This window comes from Coenobita brevimanus, unplaced genomic scaffold (assembly GCF_032717465.1).
Source record: "Coenobita brevimanus isolate Jiangsu-jjx unplaced genomic scaffold, ASM3271746v2 jjx.HiC_scaffold_2612, whole genome shotgun sequence".
Lineage (NCBI taxonomy): Eukaryota > Metazoa > Arthropoda > Malacostraca > Decapoda > Coenobitidae > Coenobita > Coenobita brevimanus.
Window position 1 is genome coordinate 51429 of NW_027643558.1, and position 23219 is coordinate 74647.

At 42.7% G+C, this 23219-nt stretch overlaps 1 pseudogene; it reads right to left on the minus strand.

Annotated features, from left to right (window-relative positions):
- Positions 1 to 1570: 1570 nt before the first annotated feature.
- LOC145389923 (uncharacterized) lies at positions 1571 to 11347 on the minus strand (annotated as a pseudogene).
- Positions 11348 to 23219: the final 11872 nt, after the last annotated feature.

The following is a 23219-nucleotide window of genomic DNA, read 5'->3' on the forward strand; positions in this document are numbered from 1 at the left end:
GATAGCTCATAGTTAACAAAGCCCACACTGCACTCTTCATTCAGGTTGTGGACTGATGCCTTCTCCAACTTCTTTGGATCCATCTGAGTGACACAACTTTCTGCAGACTCGTCAGTCCTCAAAGCTGAAGATATTGCTCTTCTGCCTCTGAAAGCCAGTAGCCAACTTGGGAATGATCGTCTTCAGGAGCTTGATTACCTCAGGTTGGAATGAGGTTGCAACTTCGAGTATGGCACTGCAGATGTCCTCATCATACATTGTATGCTGGAACCTTTCCTCAGAAACAAACTTGAATGCTGGTTCCTCTGCCTGCAACAAAGTGACTGGCACTACATCCCTCGGTTCTGGCACAGCTGTTGATATGCTGGCATGATCTTGCTGTGTGTTGTTTTTCAGCAGATGTCATCAGAGACAGGTGTGGTTCAACCAGATGAAGTCCAAGGAGACCACCTGCACAGTACATCACCTTCAGGAAATCCAAATCCAGGCCAGCTGATTGGTAACATGTTCATACTACTGCAGATAGGATGCCACAGTAGCCAGATGGTACAGACTGATAGTGCCGGTCAGTGTCAAGTGATTGAATGCTCATCCTTGAGGCTGACAGATGGTGGGGCTGTGTGGAGGTCAGATTCATGCCACTTGTTCCATGATTTGTGATCAAAGTCATGATAAGTCTTGTCATGCAGTCCAGGGCTTGTTAAGTGACACTCATTGTTGCTGTTGTTGCATTGACAAGGAAGTTGAGTAGATCTTGTCTCTACCTAGTGTGTTCTCTATTTCATCCCACTGCGTGGTAATGACCCTGTTGAACATCAGAGTTGGTGCTCATTACAGAACAGATGATCTCAGAGTCCAGACTCTCAGCCACAGTACATCCACTTTGATATTGTGAGCTGTCTGGGCTGTGATCACAAAGTCAATTTTCTTGAACAGAGTTTTGGCTGCAACACCACTTGCTGCCTCCAGAATTTCCAGGACTGCCACCCAGAGAGCAGCTAAGTTCTTTCTGGACTCTGAAGCAATGCTTAGTGTGGGCAGTGACCTGTATTTTCCGTTAATGGGGATACCCTGAACAGAAAATGACCCAGCACCCTTCTTCTTTGAGCCATCATCAGAATAGGTCACCACGACTTATCAGAGTTCATGATCTTGACTGTCTCATCTAGTGTGCACACCTCAGTGCTCTTGCCTGCTGCCCTGACACTCTTGGATTCTGGCATGGTGTCCAGATCAGTGACCTCTGGTTCATTGTGTGCCTTCCAGTTTGTGTCAAACATGTGGTTTGCAACTGTGATGACGGCTGCTAAGGCCTGTGCATCACACATGTGGTAGCAGCTCTTCAGTTTATCAACTCCTAATACTCTGGTCACACTTTCCTTATGGTCTCATGGATATACTGGTATTTTTGCAGCAGCACATCACTTAGCTGAGAGCTGTGGAGAACAAGTGGCGCCTTTTTGAGTCACTTTCACCCATACTGATACCTTCATCACTGGAAGGGAAAGTTCCACCTCCATCTGTATCCATACTGTGGTGATCTTCCTCTGAGTCTGACTGTTTACTAAAGTCAAACGAGGCAGTTGGCTTGCTCAACTCTTTCTACATCTTGTCTCATTCTGTCAAGGGTCTGCAAGTCCTTTTGTCTGCGTTCCATTGTTTTCATCCATTTACGATCAATGAAGTCTTCACAGTACATCTTTCTCTGGGTTCTCTGATCTTGTAGAAAGTCCCACTCCATGTCAGTCATTCTCACCCCATATTTCTGTTCCAGCTTCTGGCATATTATAGGGTCCTGGCAGAAGATATCAAAGACCTCTTGTGCATGATTGTTGAAAGTGTCTGCCCTCTTGACAAAACTGTGGTTTTGTCTCTGTTTCCATGTCTGAACTAGAGTCACAAAGTCTCCATAGAGCTTCAGAATGTGTTTATGTGTCTGGTGTGGATGGTGTAGAGGTTGCAAAAGAGCCAGTGTTCCTGAATAAGTTCTGCAAGCAGCTGAGCTGCTTCATCTTTGGAGCGATAAGCTTGACCAGCTGGCTTAGGTGGCAGCAAATACAGCATGTTCTGTATGACATCTCTTCCTGTCAGAAGAACCCCTTGTGAAAATTCTGCCTTCTCACATAGTCCACACTACAGAGTGTTATCCTAGAATGTGATCTTGTAATGCCAGTAGCCATATCTAGATACTAGTACTACTGCTGCAGCTTTTTGTTCACTAGAAGGACTTGAAAAAGAAACTTAAGTATTATTAAAACAGTAAAATTGTTGTTTTTGGTGTGAATTTGAGGGTGACAACTTTCAAAGATAATGTACAGGGGGTTATCATCATCTGAGAGGTCAAATGTTGGTATTTTCTGATTCAGCTATACTGTTTACATAATCTGAAAGGGGCACTTCCCAGTATTGGGGTGAGCCATGGTACAGCCAATGTTTTCTAAGGACTGGAAGCTAAACAAGTGCCAACCTAGCTGGTTACCTCCCAACAGTTGCTGGAAGCTATTAAGAAAAAAATTACCGAGTGACTACTTATGGCTGTGTGTTCTCTGCCTAAGAGTGATGACTGTGACTAGTTACCAAGTGTGTAGCCTCATTTCACTCATGATAGTATCTCCCAGGGTTGATAGTCACCATCCATCTACCAGAGTTGTTTTGTAATAGTGTCAGCTATATTCTTATCCCCAACTGTACACATAATAATGGAGAATATGATAATATCCTTTGATGTGAATCCACTTTTTGTCTGCATGTCCAGTATCTCTTCATGACAGTGTTAATATGATTCTAATAAATGTCATGCATCCTTTACTGTGTTTTTTTTAATAATATTGGAATATTTTAATAGAGAGGTTGAGGAAAGAGGGAAGCAGGGGAAGAAGGAAAGTAAGAGAGGCTAAAAGAGAGATGAGGATTCAAGGGAGAAGGGTACAGGAGAGAAGGGAAGGTAAAGAGGGAGGGAGAAGGGAAGGTAAAGAGAGAGAGAGAAGGAATAAAGAGGAGGGACAAAGATATGGAGGGCAAAGGAAAGACAAAGAGGGAACAGGAGACTAAGAGGGAAGAGGGAGCAGGTGAAAAAGGGAAAACGAACGAAAGGGGTAAGCAGGGGACAAGGTGAGGGAAAGAGAGAAGGGAGGAAATACTGGCGAGGGAGAAAAGGGAGGAGAAAGAGTCTAAAGTGAATGGAGTGAATAAGAACTAAAGGGAGAAGGGTTGTTGCTGCCAGGGACATCAATTCCTTTGGTCTGTCTGTGTTTTATATTCAACTGTCCCTGTGTGTTTCTCTAGCCATATTGATCAGTCTAATTGGCTGTCTGTCTGTCTGTCTGTGTATATATCTACCTATCTACAGTACAGCCAACCTTTTATCTACTTACCTGTCTGTATATCTATCTGTTTGTATCTGTCAATGTGTGTGTGTGTGTGTGTGTGTGTGTGTGTGTGTGTGTGTGTGTGAAAGTTTGTATATGTATGTACGTGTTTATATATATGTAGAGTGAGACTGACAGACACAGGAAGACAGTGTCAGTCGAGAGGGGAAGAGAAGAGAGGGAGGCAGGAGGAAGAAGGGAGAGAGAGAAGTGAAAAGAGAGATGGTAGAGGAAAGAGAGGAGGGAGGAGGGGAAGAGAGAAGGAGGGGGGGACAAGTAGGGTGGAAGAGAAAAAGAGGAAGAGAGAGGGGGTGAAGGAGGAAGAAAGGGAGAGTGGAAGAGGGGGAGGAAGGAGAAGAAAAAGATGGAGGAGGAAGAAGAAAGAGAGAAAGAGGAAATGGAGAAAAGAAACTAGAGACCAAGAGATGTGGTGGGGTGGAAGGGGAAGGGGGGGAAGGGTAAGGGGAGGGGGAAGGGAAAGGGGAGGGGGAGAGGGAAGGGAAAGGGGGAGGGGGTGAATGAAGGGCAGGTTACACAGACACACACACCACACAGAATTACCGTCTTTTCTAGCTGTTGTTTTCACCTCAGGCTTATTGGGGCATAAACTCGGTGGACTGCAGACTGCGTTGCCCTTCCCCTGCAGTCCACCACCATCCTCCTTTTCTGGGCTAGGGAAGGAGCGGGGGAACTTTTGTATACCCAGGCTGTGGAGTCTTCTGGTTGTGTCCGTGCCACCACGTGCAGGCGTCCCTCTCCAGCGCCCCTTCTTAGGTGGCCCTGTCTTGTTTGTTTGTTAGACGTTGAAGAACACGATGCTAAAGCAAACTCACCCACCAAGCCTTGCAGCTCTCCTTCGTCTTCACTTAACAACACAGTATCATTTGCAAACAACAGTACAGGGAGTTTCCAAACACTACCCTCTCTCACCAGGGCCACTCCAACATCCACTACCCTACCTTGTACCTCTTTTATTACCCCATCCATGTACAGATTGAACAACCATGGAGACATGACACATCCCTGTTTCAACCCAACCTTCAAAGCGTGGACTCATTAGACTGCTCAGATTCTGTTGGGAATGGCACACAGTTAGAGAATTATATCACCAATATTTTATCCAAATTTCCCATACAGGGTGTTGCATGAAATGTTTGACAAACTTCAGAAAGTTGTTCTTGGGGCAATTTTGAGTTAAGAATTGCTGCATCAACCTGGGCTAATTTCTCGTCTATTATGCTCAGGTTCTGTTGGGAATGGCAGCAGATTAGAGACTGATATCTGCAAAATTTTATCCCCTGCCACCACCACCAGGCCGTTTATTTTTAAATCCCCTTGTAAAACTGTAGAGATATATCGGGAGGACAGTAAATAGTGATCCTACTCTGGTACTCTGTATGGAATTTCAGAGAGAGAGATGATGATGCCACTGATTCATGGGGTTATCTTTAATTTAACAAGAAACACTTTACTTACCTCTCTATTCAGTTTGCACGAAAATTAATGTTTAAAAGCCTGATAATATATTCACGAAATTTTCTTCTTAAAATTTAATAAGTAAATGTTTAATTTGAAGTGTGACGTCACTGTTGCATTATAGGAGCAACGTTGAGAGAGGCTGGAGGTGAGTGAAGAATTTATTCTTTACGGTGTTAGTCTACTTCTTATTATGGTAATTCTTATGCCCATGTGTTTATCAGTGTTTGCTGTCATTATCGAGAGGTGTAGTCGGCTGATGTAAGTTGTTAATTATTAGCTATAAGGATGATATACGGCGGTGTGTATCTCCAGGTGACCAAGATGTCCCTTTAAACTCGAGTAAGCAGTGCTACTTAAATCCCCCGATATTCACACCATCTGTTTAGGTTTTAAGGTCGAATGTGATCCTGTACATGGGCAGGCATAGTAGGTTAATTGGCTGGAAAAAATGAGGGGATGTGTGTAAAAACTGTAATGGGTAGTTTGTTTACATCGGGGATATAAACTCCGCGAGTCCCTTTTAACTCTTGCAATCCCGGTGATGCCCTTTTCAGTTTATTCATAGTGCCAGAAGGCAATTTTATTCAACTTATGCAAAGTCTCTGCTATTGCAGGAGTTCAGTGAGGCTGTGCCTAACCCCTACACTTCCAGAAGTCTATACAAAGCTAAATATAATCATGAGATGGCATGGAAAAAAAAAAATCTCTGCTCTGTGAGTTAAACTAGTGAAGACTGAAGGTATTAAAAAGAAAATATTCATTCCAGTGCCTGATAGCAGAGGAGACGGTGACATGGAGGTGAATTGCTTGTGGTCACCCTGGTGGCATCATGATATCTAGCTGTTGAGGGGTACGTTTCCACGTCAGCAGCTGCCCCAGTCAGAACGGTAAATGTGAGTATTTAGCAGAAACCACGTCTGGAATTCAAGCACTGTATTTTGAGGTATTTTCTGTTTATATCTCACCATTTGTTGATTTTTTTTCTTCTATGAGAGGAAGGAGTAGTTGCAAGGAGAGTGGAAAGGTTACAAGAGGATGAGAAAAAGGCAGAGTATAAGAGAGAAGTGGAGGAACGATTGGGCAAATATGAGATGGAGCAGATGGGAGACGTGGAAGGTGTGTGTAGCATATTTACAGAAGAAATATGTGCAGCATGTGATGTGGTGTGTGGAAGGAAGAGAAGACGGAGGGGGGTGCAAGGAACAGCGTGGTGGACTGAAGAGGTGAAACAGGCTGTGGCACAAAAGAAGAAAGCATACAATGAATGGATGAGAAATAGGGGCGTGGAAGAAGTTGAGAGGCGGAAGGGAGAGTTATATGTAGAAAGAAAGAGAGAGGTGAAAAGATTAGTAAGAAGAGAGTGGATGAGGATTTTGGAAGGAATTTGAATGTAAAGTGGGGGGACTGTAAGAAAATGTTCTGAAAAGAGGTGAAAAGAGTAAGACAGGGTGGAAGTGAAGTTAGCAGGGGAGTGAAAGATAAAAATGGTAGATTACTAGTGGAGAAGGGAGAAAAAGTGAGCAGATGGAGAGAACAGGAAGGAATTTGAGTGTAAAGTGGAGGGACTGTAAGAAAATGTTCTGAAGAGAGGTGAAAAGAGTAAGACAGGGTGGAAGTGAAGTTAACAGGGGAGTGAAAGATAAAAATGGTAGATTACTAGTGGAGAAGGGAGAAAAAGTGAGCAGATGGAGAGAACACTTTAAGGAATTGTTGAACGTAGAGGATGGAAGTAATGCGAGTATAAGTGGCTGGGGAATGGCTGGGAGAAGGAGGGAGGTGAGAAGACAGGAAGAAATCAGTAGGATAGAAGTTGTGGAAGCAATGAAGAAAGTTAAATCTGGGAAAGACCCAGGAATTGATGGAGTGTGTGGTGAAATGCTGAAGCATGGGGGAGAGATAGTAGTAGAATGGATGTGGAAGATGTGCAGATTGGCCTGGGAGGAAGGTAGAGTCCCAGAGGATTGGAAGTCAGGTATAATTATTCCCTTGTACAAAGGTAAAGGGGAAAAAGAAGTGTGTGGTAATCATAGGGGCATTTGTCTTCTTAGTATAATAGGAAAAGTGTATGGTAGGATACTTATTGACAGAGTTAGAGAAAGAACAGAGAAATTAGTTGGAGAAGAACAGGGAGGCTTTAGGAAAGGAAGAGGTTGTGTAGATCAGATATTCATTCTTAGATCTTTAGTGGAAAAGTTTCTAGAGAAGGGACAGAAGTTGTATGTGGCTTTCATGGATTTGGAGAAAGCATATGACAGGGTGGATAGACAAGGATTGTGGAAAGTGTTAAGAATATATGGAGTAGATGGGAAGTTGTTGAATGCTGTGAAGAGTATGTACGATGGTGCGAAGGCTGCAGTGCGTGTGGATGGTGAACTAAGTGAATTTTTCTCTTTGAAAGTTGGGTTGAAACAGGGATGTGTTATGTCTCCATGGTTGTTCAATCTGTACATGGATGGGGTAATAAAAGAGGTACAAGGTAGGATAGTGGATGTTGGAGTGGCCCTGGTGAGAGAGGATAGTGTTTGGAAACTCCCTGTACTGATGTTTGCAGATGATACTGTGTTGTTGAGAGAAGACGAAGGGGAGCTGCAAGGCTTGGTGGATGAGTTTGGGAGAGTGTGTAAGAAACGGAATCTGAAGGTGAATGTAGGGAAGAGTAAAGTGATGGTCTTTGAGAGAGGTGAAGTCAGTGAATGTACAGCGAGGTTGGATGGTGAGGAATTGGAAAATGTGAGTACGTTTAAGTACTTGGGTAGTGTGATGAGTAAGGATGGAGGTTTGGAGGGTGAAGTGCTTGAAAGGGTACAGCAGGGAAGAAAGGTTGCTGGTTCTTTGAAAGCAGTGATAAGAAACAGGGAAGTGAGCATGGAAGTGAAAAAGTTACTACATGACAGTATTGTGATACCAACTCTAACGTACAGAAGTGAGGCTTGGATGTTGTTGGAAGGACACAAGTCAAGAGTGAGAGCAGTGGAAATGAGTTATTTAAGAGGAGCCTGTGGAGTCACATGGAGAGATAGGCTGACGAATGAGGATATAAAGGAACGTTGTGGTGTTGATGTGGATGTGATAGGGAGCGTTATGAGGAACACACTGAGGTGGTTTGGCCATGTGGAGAGGATGGAGGGTGAAAGACTGCCGAAGAGAGTGTATGTGAGTGAGGTGGAGGGGGAAAGAGGGAGGGGGAGGCCGAGGATGAGATGGAGGGATGGGGTGGAGAGGTATATGAGAGAGGGAGGTGTGAGTTGGGAGCAGGGCAGTGAAATGGCGGGGGACAGGGCGACTTGGAGGCGATTTGTTTGTGGCCACCCCAAACGGGATTGAGGCGTCTGGCAATAGATAGATAGATAGATTTCAGTTGCAATTAACTCCTTCCTTCCGTGGATTATTTAATCCTCAAGGGGAGTCATTGATGCCCCCAGGGGGATTCATCAATGTCCCCAGGGGGCATTTGTGACAGAAATGGCTGATACTGTAAGAAAAATGTCAGCAAATGATGAGACAAACAATGCTTCAGAATACAGAGTACTGTAATTGCAGTTGTGGTTTCAGCTATATACTATACTGTATTAACCCTTGCCTGCTGGTAGGTAGGTAGATAGAAATTAACAAATCTAGTGAGGAAATATAGTCCATTTGCATATACAGCGAGCACTCACATAATGTGGATATACAGTACTGTACCCTGAAACTCCTGCTTTATGAGAATTCCACCTTATCAGGCCATATGTTTACATGTTAAAGGGTTTCATGTTACCTAAGCCAACCCCAAGTTCTCCATTTGGGGCAGTTTTCATTCTTTCTTTTTTCTCAAGACATTTACATACCTAATAAAGACATCACTACAGTAATCCCTCAGTTATCTGATGTAATAGAGCCAACGGCATGTCTGGATAGTGGATCCTTCTAGATAATGCACTTCTCCCCTGGCCCCCCTTCATACATACCCTAACTTTGAGAGCTATTGGAAAAGGCCACAACAGTACCCTCCTGTTGTTCTCAAGAACTGTGCTTCTGTTCTTACACCTTGCCTAGGCAAACTCTTTCGCCTTTGTCTGTCAACTTGTACCTTTCCTTCTTGCTGGAAGTTTGCTCTCATTCAGCCAGTCCCAAAGAAGGGTGACCACTCCCAACCCTCCAACTATCGTCCAATTGCTTTAACGTCCTGTATTTCAAAAGTTTTCGAGTCAATTCTCAATAGAAAAATTTTAAGGCATCTTTCCTATCACAACCTTCTTTCCGATCGTCAGTACGGGTTCTGTCAGGGACGCTCCACTGGCAATCTTCTCACCTACCTTTCAGACTCCTGGTCATCCTCCTTTCGGGACTTTGGCGAAAGCTTTGCCATTGCACTTGACATCTCAAAGGCTTTCGATCGAGTCTGGCATAAATCTTTAATTTCCAAACTGCCCTCCTACGGTTTCTATCCTTCTATCTGTGCCTTTATTGCTAGCTTCCTTTCTGGTTGTTCTATAGCCGCTGTTGTAGATGGCCATCGTTCTTCTCCTAGATCTGTCAACAGTGGTGTTCCTCAGGGCTCTGTCCTATCACCAACTCTCTTCCTTTTATTCATCAATGATCTTCTAAGCTGTACATCTAACCCTATCCACTCATACGCTGATGACTCCACCCTTCACCTTTCCATTCAGTTCCTGCAACGCCCATCTCAACAGTTACTTCAACAAACAAGGGATGAGGCTATGGCACACCTAATGTCTGACTTGGCTCGTATCTCTGACTGGGGTAAAAATAATATGGTTGTTTTTAATGCATCTAAGACTCAGTTCTTACACCTATCAACCCGACAAAATCTTCCACAGGTATACCCACTAATGTTTAATAATATTCAGCTTAATCCTGCATCATCCTTGAACATGCTTGGGGTTTCATTTACTCGGGACTTATCTTGGAAAGATCATATTACATCTCTTGTAAAATCTGCATTTGTCTTCTTAGTATAATAGGAAAAGTGTATGGTAGGATACTTATTGACAGAGTTAGAGAAAGAACAGAGAAATTAGTTGGAGAAGAACAGGGAGGCTTTAGGAAGGGAAGAGGTTGTGTAGATCAGATATTCATTCTTAGATCTTTAGTGGAAAAGTTTCTAGAGAAGGGAAAGAAGTTGTATGCGGCTTTCATGGATTTGGAGAAAGCATATGACAGGGTGGATAGACAAGGATTGTGGAAAGTGTTAAGAATATATGGAGTAGATGGGAAGTTGTTGAATGCTGTGAAGAGTATGTACGATGGTGCAAAGGCTGCAGTGCGTGTGGATGGTGAACTAAGTGATTTTTTCTCTTTGAAAGTTGGGTTGAAACGGGGATGTGTCATGTCTCCATGGTTGTTCAATCAGTACATGGATGGGGTAATAAAAGAGGTACAAGGTAGGGTAGTGGATGTTGGAGTGGCCCTGGTGAGAGAGGATAGTGTTTGGAAACTCCCTGTACTGTTGTTTGCAGATGATACTGTGTTGTTGAGTGAAGACGAAGGGGAGCTGCAAGGCTTGGTGGATGAGTTTGGGAGAGTGTGTAAGAAACGGAATCTAAAGGTGAATGTAGGGAAGAGTAAAGTGATGGTCTTTGAGAGAAGTGAAATCAGTGAATGTACAGCGAGGTTGGATGGTGAGCAATTGGAAAATGTGAGTACGTTTAAGTACTTGGGGAGTGTGATGAGTAAGGATGGAGGTTTGGAGGGTGAAGTGCTTGAAAGGGTACAGCAGGGAAGAAAGGTTGCTGGTTTTTTGAAAGTAGTGATAAGAAACAGGGAAGTGAGCATGGAAGTGAAAAAGTTACTACATGACAGTATTGTGATACCAACTCTAACGTATGGAAGTGAAGCTTGGACGTTGTTGGAAGGACACAAGTCAAGAGTGAGAGCAGTGGAAATGGGTTATTTAAGAGGAGCCTGTGGAGTCACATGGAGAGACAGGCTGACGAATGAGGATATAAAGGAGCGTTGTGGTATTGATGTGGATGTGATAGGAAGCGTTATGAGGAACACACTGAGGTGGTTTGGCCACGTGATGAGGATGGAGGGTGAAAGACTGACGAAGAGAGTGTATGTGAGTGAGGTGGAGGGGGGAAGAGGGAGGTGAAGGCCGAGGATGAGATGGAGGGATAGGGTGGAGAGGTATATGAGAGAAGGGGGGTGTGAGTTGGGAGCAGGGCAGTGAAATGGCGGGGGACAGGGCGACTTGGAGGTGATTTGTTTGTGGCCACCCCAAACGGGATTGAGGCGTCTGGCAATAGATAGATAGATAGTAGTTTATATCATTAAAGACTAGTGTTACACGGGTATAAGATGGAACAGTGCGTATTAAAATGGGTTAGTATTTACCAGACTTTAGCTGTAAAAAGCATGGAAAGAAGAATAACCTGGAAAATTCAGGTTCAGTTCTTGTGTCTGCTTAGTTATTTCAGAGTCAGAGTCATGTTCTCTGTTGATATAAGTTGCTTGTATCCCTTCTTCATTACGGTGGGCATGTACTTCATAGCAGCCATTTGGCAGGCAGTGTACTTTTACCCCTTCTCTCTCCAGCCCTTTAAAGCAAGAGCTAACTGACATTCAGTTCTTTGTATGCAAAAAGTTAACTTTGCAACTGTCTCAAGTATGTATTTTTGTTTGCCTCTAACCCACAGTTTTAAATGCAGTGTGTCAAGGTATCTTAAAGTGAACAGAGTGTGAATTTGGCTGCCTCTTGTTCATTTCTTTTCATCATCATCATCATCATCATCATCATCATCTCATGCCTTGCTTCCTCCTGGGATGGCTGTGATAGAAGTACTTCCAGGCTCCCAACCTTTGATTCTTTCTTCTTTACATAAAGAAAAGCTTGTGTATGTCTGCACGTAACTGAAAAGCTCACAGGGAAATTACCAAATTGTTTCTACAAAATGTATTAGTATTACTATTCAGTATTATGGTGCCATAAATATTGAATAGCATGATCTATTGGATACGTTTATGTGGAGCTACAGAATGTGGTGAAAGTTTTTTGACTTATCAGATAGAGCCAGGATTCCGGGGGCTTGAATGGTGATTGAATGGAAGTGTGGCCCATTGGATTTGGCAGACTTGGGCTGTCTGGATGTTGCTACTCCTCACCCTGCCCTAGGGTGAGAAAAGATGTCCGGATGATGATGATGATGATGATGATGATGAGGGTCCTGCCAAAAGTAATGCTTTTAGGCCCATAACTTGGTACCGGTTTTCTAATAACGCTGCAACTTAGCACAGTAAATGAGGACACGTAAAAGCCTAGTTGCATGTATGTTCTTCCAGAGCATCGAGGTTTCACCATGGATATGAAGCTGAAACAGAGAGCTGTGTCTAAATTCCCCCCAAAAGACGGATGCACCACCACAGAGATCCACCAGTTGCTTGCAAATGTGTTTGGCAGTGAAACATTTAACATCAGCAGTGTTCGAAGATGGGCAAAGAAATTTTGTCAGGGAGAAACAATTGAATCCGAAGCATGCAGTGGAAGATCTGCGACTGCTGTGACTGATGCCAGTTGCTAACATGTTGATGACCTCAATTATGTGGACAGGCACATAACTGTCTGTGAACTTGCTGCTGTTTTGCAGTGTGGTCACAATGCCATTGAAGTGATTATTGCAGCCCTAGGATATTACAAAATTGTTCCAAATGGATTCCTCATCAGATAATGCCCAATGTGAAGGAAATGTGGTTGAACATCTGCTCTGAGCTGCTGGAACAGTTTGAAATCGAAAACATAAATATCTTTTGCTCCAGTAGTTCATAGCAGACATTCAACCTCGTTTCCATCACATGAGGAATCGATTTGGAACAAACTTTGCAGTACCCGAGGTCTTCAGTGATCACTCAGTGGCATTGTGACCACACTGCAAATCAGCAGCAAGTTTGTAGGTGGTTGTGTGCCTGTCATCATCTGTGAGGTCATCAACACATTGGTAACTGGCATCAGCCACAGCAGTTGGAGATCTTTCACTTTGTGCTTTGTCTTCAGTTGATGTTTCTCCTTGAAATATCTTCACCCTGCTTTGAACATTGCTGACATCAATTGTTTCACTGCCATACACCTTCACAAGCCTTTGTAGGTCTATGTGACAGTGTACCCCCTCTGTTTTGAGGAAGCCTAATACTTCAATCTGTATTAGCTTCATATCCATGGTGACACCTTGGCATTCATGAAACAAAATAACAGCAATTAGACATTAATATATCCACATTTACTGTGCCAAGTTTCAGTATTATCGGTAAACTGCTAGCCAAGTTATGGACCTGAAGGCATTGGTTTCAGTATCACCCTCATAGGTATAGGCATTTCAAACAAGTACTTTACTGAGTTGTGATAAACCTTATGGAATTCTCATATTTTAGGGTTTAGAAAGGATGGGGAGCGGAAGAATATTGTATGTCAGCAAAGTTTCCATTGTTAGTCAGTTCTGGAAAAATAGACATGAGACTAACTTGAATAATGAAGACATTGATGAAATTGATGATACAGTAACACTGTCATCAATATCTATTATTTTGATTTGACGTAACATTGTAACTTGTAACCAGTTCAGATAATAGGGTTTTGTGTATAACAGTATCACTTCATGCATTACCCTAAATTTAGTGCATATGAGTTTAGATTTGCCAGGTGTACAACCATTTTATATAGGTAAGATCATTTTAACATGATTTGCAGATAAGACATGCACATTGTATGTCTGCCACTTGAACACCAGCTTACCTTGGAATGGATTAGAAATGGGATTTTTGCATTGTAGTTGCCATGTTTACTGATCAGAATCAGTTCAGTAGCTGTCTCACCAATGGACCTGATCACTATAAAGCAGCATATGGTACGCCTTATTGTCCGTATCATTTATATAGGCTCCAACATGCTTGCATGCATCAGCCTTGCTTACCTAATGATGGCTGTCCATGCTGCATGATCTCTGGCAGTTTCCCTGTTCAATCCCTTATCCCAGAGGTCACATTCTAAGACATTGTCATAGGTCTTTTTCGGTCTGCCTCTTGCAACTGTACCCGCAACTTTCACACATCTCTCCTTCTGCATCCAATTGTCATTTTTCATCCTCTCAACATACCCAGACAATCTCAATCTACCCCTCCTCATCACAGCACCAATACATTCAAGTCCCATCAATCCTCAACTCGTCAATCGCAGTCCTAGTCCTCCTCCCCCCAAGCCTCACATTCAAGGATGCAATACTCATTCAGCTAATCATTGTCATTTCTGTATGCTTGAGCCTACAAATATCCTCTACCGTTACTGCCCAGGTCTCAGTACCATACAGCATTGCACAGTACAAAGATCCCTCAATGTTGGGAGAGGCAACAGCTCCCTGAATTTCCTCCAATCACTCCTTCTCTTAGCCACAGAGGTAGCTACAGCCCCACCTCCAGCACATAACTTGTCCTCCAGATAACAAAACTCTTCCACACACTCAAGAGGCTCATCAGCAAGATCAGTCCTTTCATGCCCGACAATTTCTACTTGCTCACCCTGAGACATTGCACACATGAAAAACATATTTAGCAGCTTAACTGTAGTACCACTGCATCACTTAGCACCAGCTTATCACAAACACTACACAAGGTGGAGTTACTTCCCACACTCTTGTGACAGGCTGCACATGGCCACACTCCCTCTGCATTGACAGTACCACCACCAGCTGAAGTCTGTTTTGTCTGCATTTACTGTCAAACCTCTGTGCTCCATTCTGTCTCTCCTCTTCCTAAATCATTCCTCCACCTCCCTTCCAGTTGCTGCAATCAACACCTGGTCATCGGCATGCATTACTTTGGAGACCATATCTGCAGACACTTGAGAGAGCTTCAAGCATTGTGACAAACAATAAGGGGCCCAAGACTGACCCTTGATGCATGCCAGCATTCATGAAAAACTTGTCACTCAAAAATCTCCATTCACTCTTGCTTGGGTGCAAACACCCGCATACATAGCCATAACCACTCTAACCAGCCACTCCTTGATCCCAAGCTTTCTCATTGCCCAGTTCATATCCTCCGTAAGGAGGTCCTAGCATTGTTATTTGTTAGTGTTTGAGGTGTCTTGTTGGATGAGGTGTCCATATACATATACAGTTATTGTGTTGAGTGTTCGCAAAGACCTGCAGTAGACTCTAGCTGTATCGTTAGTCATGTCCCATACTGTACAAGAGTAAGTAATTCATCATCTTATACTCAAGAACATTGTGTGTAATCATTAGTGCTGGAAAGAATTGTTCATTATGCTCCTATTCTGTACTCTACAAATGTAATGTGTATCATGTGCATTTCAGATTGCAAGTCTTACTATTAGTGCTGTACAACCTACATATCAAAGAACCCCACTCAGCACGTAGTGGATTTTACCACTGGAAGATCCATATTTACAACTTCATCAGCCACCATTGGAAGGAGATATATGGTCCAGAGAGGTTAGTAACATCTTATTGTCACTATACATTACTGTCAACCCTAACTTAGTGAAATCACTACTACATCTCATAACTCGCTGGTGCATACAATCACTGTACAGTTGCAAGCATGTGAAAAAGAGATTCTGTGGTAGATCTTACTCAGAAGTACTAGGCTGCTTTGACTAGCAAGTTGCGGTGTGGGGAAGAGGGTGGTAGTAGGTGGAGTTAGGTGAGGGTGATGATGTTACCATTCCATTATGTCATCCTTCCACCAGTGTGACTTATCAGCCAGAACCACCCTAACTATTGTGTCAGTTTCATGTGCTTGCAGCTGTACATCTATGGTATGTGCTGCGTTTATTATCAGTATGTTATATTAGCAACCACAGTAAATTTCCAGCTTCCCTTTTTTCTTTTTCTTCTTTTCCTTTCTTCGTTCCGTCTTTTCATTTTTATTCTCTTCTTTCTTTGTTTTCCTAACTTCTCCCTCTCTCTTCATTTTTCTTCCTCTCTATTAAGAGTTCTTCTGTCTGTGCTTTCTCTTTCCCCCCACTGTCCTCACTCTCTCTCCCTTTTCCTTTTCTGTTATGCCCTTTCTGCTCCTCTTCACCCTTTCTCTTTCACCTCTTTTTCTGTCTTCTGTACATCCCCAGTTGCTTGTCCTTTCCATCTTCCTTCTCTTCTCTTATCCCTTTTTCTCTTCTTTTTTTCATATCTTCCCTCCTTTCTCATTGTTTTCTCCTCATTTATCACAGGAAGAGTGCTCAGCTGTCAGTGTAGGATATAAATGATAGGGCATACTTGCTGTTCATCGGTTTTCTTGTAGTGATTAAAATTTCAGAAAATATTGTTAAGACTCATTTTCAGTACTTGGATGTTTTCCCTCCTCTTTTGAATGCCAGTTCTGCTGTTCATTAGTGCTTATGGTTTAAATACAGTAAAAGCTTGATATAATGAACTTGGAATAAAACGGAAGCTTGAGAAAACGGAACAACTTTCTTTCATAAGGTACTCGCAACATACTGGAAGTTTTCTGTTCTGTCGTGAAGCGTTTGGGTTTCCGTAACGGAAACAAGCCGTTTTGTCCGTGGCTGTGGAAAAATCACGATGCCCAAGTCATATCCCCCTCATTTGGAGGTGAGTTTTTTACTGTTTTTTAATTTTTATTATTGTATTATTATTATTATTGTGGGTTCTGACTGCTCTTTGTGTATCATTATGACTAGCATAGGCATCATGTCTGTGTGTAGTAAAAGAAGCTATTTAGTAGCAACTGTGTGTAGGCTTCAGGTCACGAGTTAGGGAAGAAATATCGGAAATATCACAAATTTCCGGAAAATTCCATTCCATCTATGGTTTTGGAACAGAAGCTTGAAAAGCGGAATTTTTGATAAAACGGAATAGGGGTTGGCTGAATTATTTGTTATATCAACCTTTTACTGTATAATGTTTGGGCAGATATTTTCCTTGTTATTGTTTAATGTGGACTCTGGCTAATAAATTTGTAGTCACTTAATTGAGCGAGCTAGACTAGATTTCTGTAAATTTGAGATATCAGATCGCTGGATCCAGACATGACCAAACTCTCATAACCAGATCTCAGTTGTGGAAGCACTGGGGAAGGTTTCTCCATTTTCATGACATTTAATAGAATCATCAACACCCTAACCACAGGTTTCTTTTGTCAAGGATGAGTGTCCCCAACTCCCACAGTATGCTATTGTGCTAAAATGTGATTATCAGTTAAGCAAATTATTTGGCAGTGTGGCACCAGATTGCTAGGGATGCCTGTTCAGTAAACTGATTCTCGTGTCCTCAACAGCCGGAAGAAGAAGAAAAAGATGGTGCCGGCATCATTAAGTGGTCAGCTGTCACACTATTCTCAGTTCTTCACTAGTGGACATGACATTCTTAAGGAGGGAGGATGGTACCAGCTTAAACAACCACTGCCCCCTGCTACACTCCTGGCCAGACATAAGCTGGGCAGGAGAGCAGAAGCACAGGTAAGCACAGTACCAAGTGGTTAATGTGGCAGATTGGCTTAATAGAACTTTGATAGTTTGTTATAGCCATGGTACACTGACTCAGTCATTCACAGAAATGATACATTAGCCCCTTCATCTGGAGGTCATCATTTATGTTCTATTCTTGCTACCTCCAGATGATTTGGACAGCTTAAGAGAGCTTTTTCTGACTGGAGGGATTAGCCTTCATGACTCACCTCACTACAAGAATAACATCGAGTAGGAACAGCACATTGTAAAGAAAAATGGCATGTGCAAGTTGAAACGTTTATATGTACCGTCACAGCTCAGTTTATGATTGGGTTACGCTAAGTAAGAACCATTTGGATACTGATAAATCCTAAATCAGTTTTGATTTAACATCGGTTCAGTGAGTTTACGGTGGAGATCAGGGGCCATGTAACCTAACATCTCAAAATGCATTTCTGCCCACCCATCTTAAGTATGTCGTCGGCCGGTCAGAGTCGTCACAAAAGGTCCCCGCCACCCCACCCCACCACATTGAGGCTAATGTGGGGGACAGCTGGAGGGCCTGGGCAATCACTCCAGGTCATCGGGAGGAGGTGATGAGTGATGGAAAAAACGATGTGGTGGGGCCGAGGGAGAGTTTAGTGGTGGGGTGGGTGGGGAGCGATCCAATGAGGCAGCGGGAGAGCGATACAATGAGGCAGCAGGAGAGCAATGAAATGTTTTCCAGGTCACAAGTTTTGGTATTTTGCACAAAAATAGTGATCTCTCCAATTGATATTGCACACTGCACCATTCATCATGCACTTGCAGTGTTATTTTGCAGTAATAATGGTGTTCCGATGCGCATGTAAACACAGGGCACCCATCGTGGCTCAGATGTATGGCTGTCGGCCTGTACGAGTGGCACACATCCACACAGGATCATTGTATGCGAACATTGCAAAAATCATTTAAGCAGTTATTGCTCACATTAACACAAAACTGGGTATAAGTTTTCATTTATCATTAAAGTGATCAGTTGCATGCTAGATGATTGTACAGTAAAACCCCAGGCTTTGCACCTAATTGGTTCTGTGAAACATACAGGGAGTCCCCAATAAACGAAAGGGTTAGGTACCTTTAAAAGCTTTTGTATATCGATTTTTCATATAATGAAGCATTTTTCCCCATAAGAAACTTAAGAAAATGAGGTGATGCTCTTCAGAAGCCCTCCAAAAACTGTCAACTAACTACTCTGTACTGTACTAGGCTGGTTGTAAGCTCTTAAATCTACAGTAGAAATGTTAATAAAAGCTAAATGAACTTTAAGCAGTTGTTTATTTATCAAATTACTGAGCAAAAAATAGAAAACAGTACTGTACAGTATATACAGGTGAGGCTCAATCTTACTCACGCCCTGGCCTTCCTCGTGCCTCTTGATAATTTTGAGCTTGCTCTCCAGTGTCAGGGTTCGGTGTTGTTTCTTCTTGAGAGGTTCCACAGATGATGATGATGATGAAGGTGAAGGACGCTTGGGTGGCATGATGCAAGATGCAAAGATTCTCAGAGTACAGAAGGCACGCACTACACAGCCGGGGAGTGGGAACAGAATGGGATGAAGCGGAGGTAGTTGCTTGCCTTGCCATACACGATAGTGGTGCTGAAGACGGTCACACACCAAATTTAAATCATTTTCTCGTTGCGCTTTTTGTACCATCGAAGCATATGCCTTTCGTATAGGGGAATTTTTCCTATATTTTTCACTTTCCTACTATCGAATTTTTGTATATTGGGGCTTCGTATATTGGGGACTCCCTGTACCGTCAACCGTGAAACTGCTGAAGTTTGGTAATTGATCCTATGGAAAATAGGCTAATTGGTTGCGGGTCCCATGCCAACTCCTCCTAAAACTCATTTATGCAGTGTAAAATATACTGATCACACCTGAAAAGAAACTAGTATTAATTCAAAAGTACTATACATAATAGGCAAGGAAACACACGTAAGGCTGGAGTGAGGTGGAAGGGATGAGGGTGTAATTTCTGAGGCAAGTGGTGAGGCTACTGCTTCCCACCACCTCTGGCACCTCCACAAGTGACGATCACTTTCCATGCGTGGCTAGTTTACGTTTTTCTCACTGCAAACATAGGAGTTTTTGCATGAAACCCGGTGTTTGGGAATATTTGCAGACCACTGCTAACCATGGAACCACGAATGAAGATGTCGCTAAACCTGGGGCTTTGCTGTATACCGGATTGTGGCTATATCATATTGTACATGTTTCTTAATGGATACATAGGTGCAGTAGAAAAAAATTTGCAAGGCCAAAAACCATCATATTTATACATATTGAACCTGGAGGTGCCTGTAGGGTGTGCTCACAGAGAAAGCAGGTTCCCGCGCGTGGGCTATCGGCGCCGACCTGCGCCAAGAATTAAACCTTACACACAAATGTAATAGAAGCGAGTTCAAGCGTGCTGGCATGTGCAGCCCACACCGACACATTTTTCGGTTTCCTCGGACCATTCTTACCTGCTCAACCTGCGTGGTAGACGTGGAGAAGATCAAGATGGATGTTGGGATCTTGATTACCAGTGTATTTCAGAGACCACTATTGTAGGACAAGAGGAGTAAACTGCTCGCCAACAGAAATGTTGATAAGTTGTGGGCTGAAATCAGCAAAGAATTAGATTGCAATGGTAAGTAAATACAGCGAGCCCTTATGTTTCACATGAATTAGGTTTGCTAATTTACCTTTCACAGGAAAGCCCAAAATTTCCAAGAACTTATGTCTCACGATCAAGAATTCACCTTTCGCATCAACTCAGTGTCATTGACACTGAAACAGTGAAGTGTTGTTCAAGGCCGGCAGTTATGAAGGGGTTAATGGAATACTGTATGAAAAATTCAAAATGGGTGCAGTGCATAGCGCCGTACTCGCTTGCCGAGAGAAAACAAACTAACCCCTCTCTGGTAAACAAATTTTCACGCGCTTCTCAGTTGAGTCCACGTCCCTCCTCTCCTCACAGCCTTGCTGTACGTGAGGATATTTTCGCTGCCCTTCACCTTTTCGTATTGTTTCGCCATGCCTCCCAAGTGCCTTGCATCATCTCCAGCATTGGGGGAGCCCGCTGCAAAGAAGCAGCGGCATCGTACTCTAATTCTGGAAAGGAAATTGGAAATTATAAGACCCCATGAGGAGGGGCAGGGAGTCTCGGAGATTGGGTGTGCTTTAGGCCTTGCTGTTTCCACCACTGGGACTGTGACGAAGAAAAAGGAGATGTACAGGTAAGCCCTTAATTCACGCGAGGGTTAGGTTCCCAGACCCTTCGCGTATGTGGTAAATTCGCGTATATGTTCTGCCCTTGTGTGCACATAATTACGCATGTCTATATGTATATTACATCTGAATAATACTGTTTATGCACTACATACACCTTATAAACTAGCATTAAGTATTAAAAAGAACAAAAATGTAACAAATTTAAAACTGAAACCTGACAAGCACAGGCGTAGGTGGAGACACTTCAGCAGTCTGGTGCACTAGCCCTCACTGCCTCCCGTATGCTACATTCTGCCTTCTTTATTGTATGAACAGTTGACTCATTCACCCCAAACATGTGGTTACAAGACAATTCACAGGCGTAGGTGGAGACACTTTAGCACAGTCTGGTGCACTAGCCCTCACTGTCTTCCGTATGCTACGTTCTTCTTCTTTATTGTATGAACAGTTGACTCACCCCAAACATACGGTTCTGAGACATTTCACCATCAAGTCAATTCACCGTCAAAACATGGACAATTCCCCATCATTCTATTAATATACTTATTATTGATTAATTAATACTTTAATAACTAATTTTCAGGGGGATTTTATAACTCATATAAGTAAAAAACTAATGTACTGTACTTGCTAAATAAACTGGTATGTAAATAAATGACGGGGAATCGTCCTGACGGAGAATTGTCGCCGACATTCCTCCCTGAAGTTTGTCCAACACTTTAACTTTCTCTGTCAGCAACATCACTTTACTAGTCCGTTTTGGTGTGTTACCACATGCATCACTAGCACTATGCTTAGGCCCCATGTTGGCAGACAAGGCAAGCAATTACTGGAAGGCAGAAAAATAAGCCACAAATAACGATTTGCAAGTCATGCATGGTTCGACCGTCGGATTCAAACTGACTGTGTGGTGCGTGGTAGACCGATCTCCCAGGCTCCCACACACACATACACACACACACACATACATATATGTGTCCACACGGGCAGCAGGTAGGCATTTTTTATATTTTATTTATTTCTCTTGTATATTGAAATTACTTATTTGAATACTATAATTTTGTTTTAATTATTGTATGAAAAATTCGTGGATAACCGAAATCGCGTGAAATAAGTTCGCGTGAATTAAGGGATAACCTGTACAAGAATATGGCCACCTCCATCTCTGCAATTGTGGACAGGTATTACTTACTTCTTAACAGGGGGGGGTGAAGTTTAGGTGGAGGTCCGAGGGTGTCCTGGGACACATCCCCCCATTTATATGTATATTTCAATGGGGAAAATCATTCCGATATATGAACTTTCGAATGACGAAAGTTTTTTTTTGTTCCGTATCCCTTTTGTATATCAAGGACTCACTGTATTATTATTATTATTATTATTATTATTATTATTATTGTTATTATGAATGAAGTGCATGTGGGAGATATTTAAGAAGGCAGGGATGAGTGAAACTGTGCCAGCAGAGTGGAAAAAGACTTTGATTTTACCCCTGTAAAAAAACAAAGGTGAGCGAAATGAGTGCAAGAATTATCGTGGCATAAGTTTATTGAGTGTGTTAGGGAAGGTATATGGAAGAATTATTATAAAGAAAGTAAGAGAGACATCAGAAGTCCTGGTGAGTAATGGACAGGGTGGCTTTAGGAGTGGCAGAGGATATGTAGATCAAATATTTGCAGTGAGACAGATAGTGGAGAAGGCATGTGAGAAGGGCTGTCAGGTGTTTATGGCATTCATGGATCTAGAAAAAGCATACGACAAAGTAGACAGAAGGATTGTGGAAGGTGTTGCACATGTACGGTGTAGATGGTAAGCTGCTATGTGCCGTCAAGAGTTTTTATGATGGTAATGAAGCATGTGTAAGGGTAAAAGGGCATCCAAGTGAATGGTTCTTGATTGATGTGGGCATGTGACAGGGTTGTGTGATGTCCCCATGGTTGTTCAGTATATATATATATATGGATGGGGTGCTGAGAGAAGTAAAAGCTCAAGTAATGGAGAGGGGGATGGTGTTGGTAATGGATGGTGATGGATGGAATATCTCAGATTTGTTAAATGCTGATGATGTAGGACGGTACTACTTGCAAATACAGGACAAGAACTTGGTAGACTAGTGCAGAGTTTTGCTGATGTCTGTGAGCATCGTGCCCTGAGAGTAAATGTAGAAAAGAGTAAAGTGATGGCTATTGAGAGAGATGGTGACTCCCAGTGTGATGTTACAGTGAATGGAGAGAGACTGGAATTGGTGAGAGAGTTCAAATACCTGGGTATAGTGATAAAAAAGAGAGGAAAATGTAAAAAAGAAGTGGAAAGTAGAGTGACACAAAGAAGAAAAGTAGCTGGTGCAGTGAAGGCCTTGATAAGAAACAGGGGCTTGAGTATTGCAGCTGCATGAGGCTTACATGAAGGAGTGTTAGTGCCTACTTTTATATATGGATGTGAAAGTATGGTGTGGCATGAAAATTAAAAGTCTAGAGAGTGGAGATGGGACTGCTGAGGAATGTATGTGGAGTACAGAGAATGATTGGATATGAAATAATGTGGTTCGTGAAAGATGTGGAGTGAGGAAGTCTGTGTACACCAGAATTGTAAAGAGTGTACTGAGATGGTATGGTCATGTGGAGAGAATGGATAACAATAGAGTGGTGAAAAAGGTATATCTGAGTGAATCTGATGGAGGCGAGGTAGGCCAAGG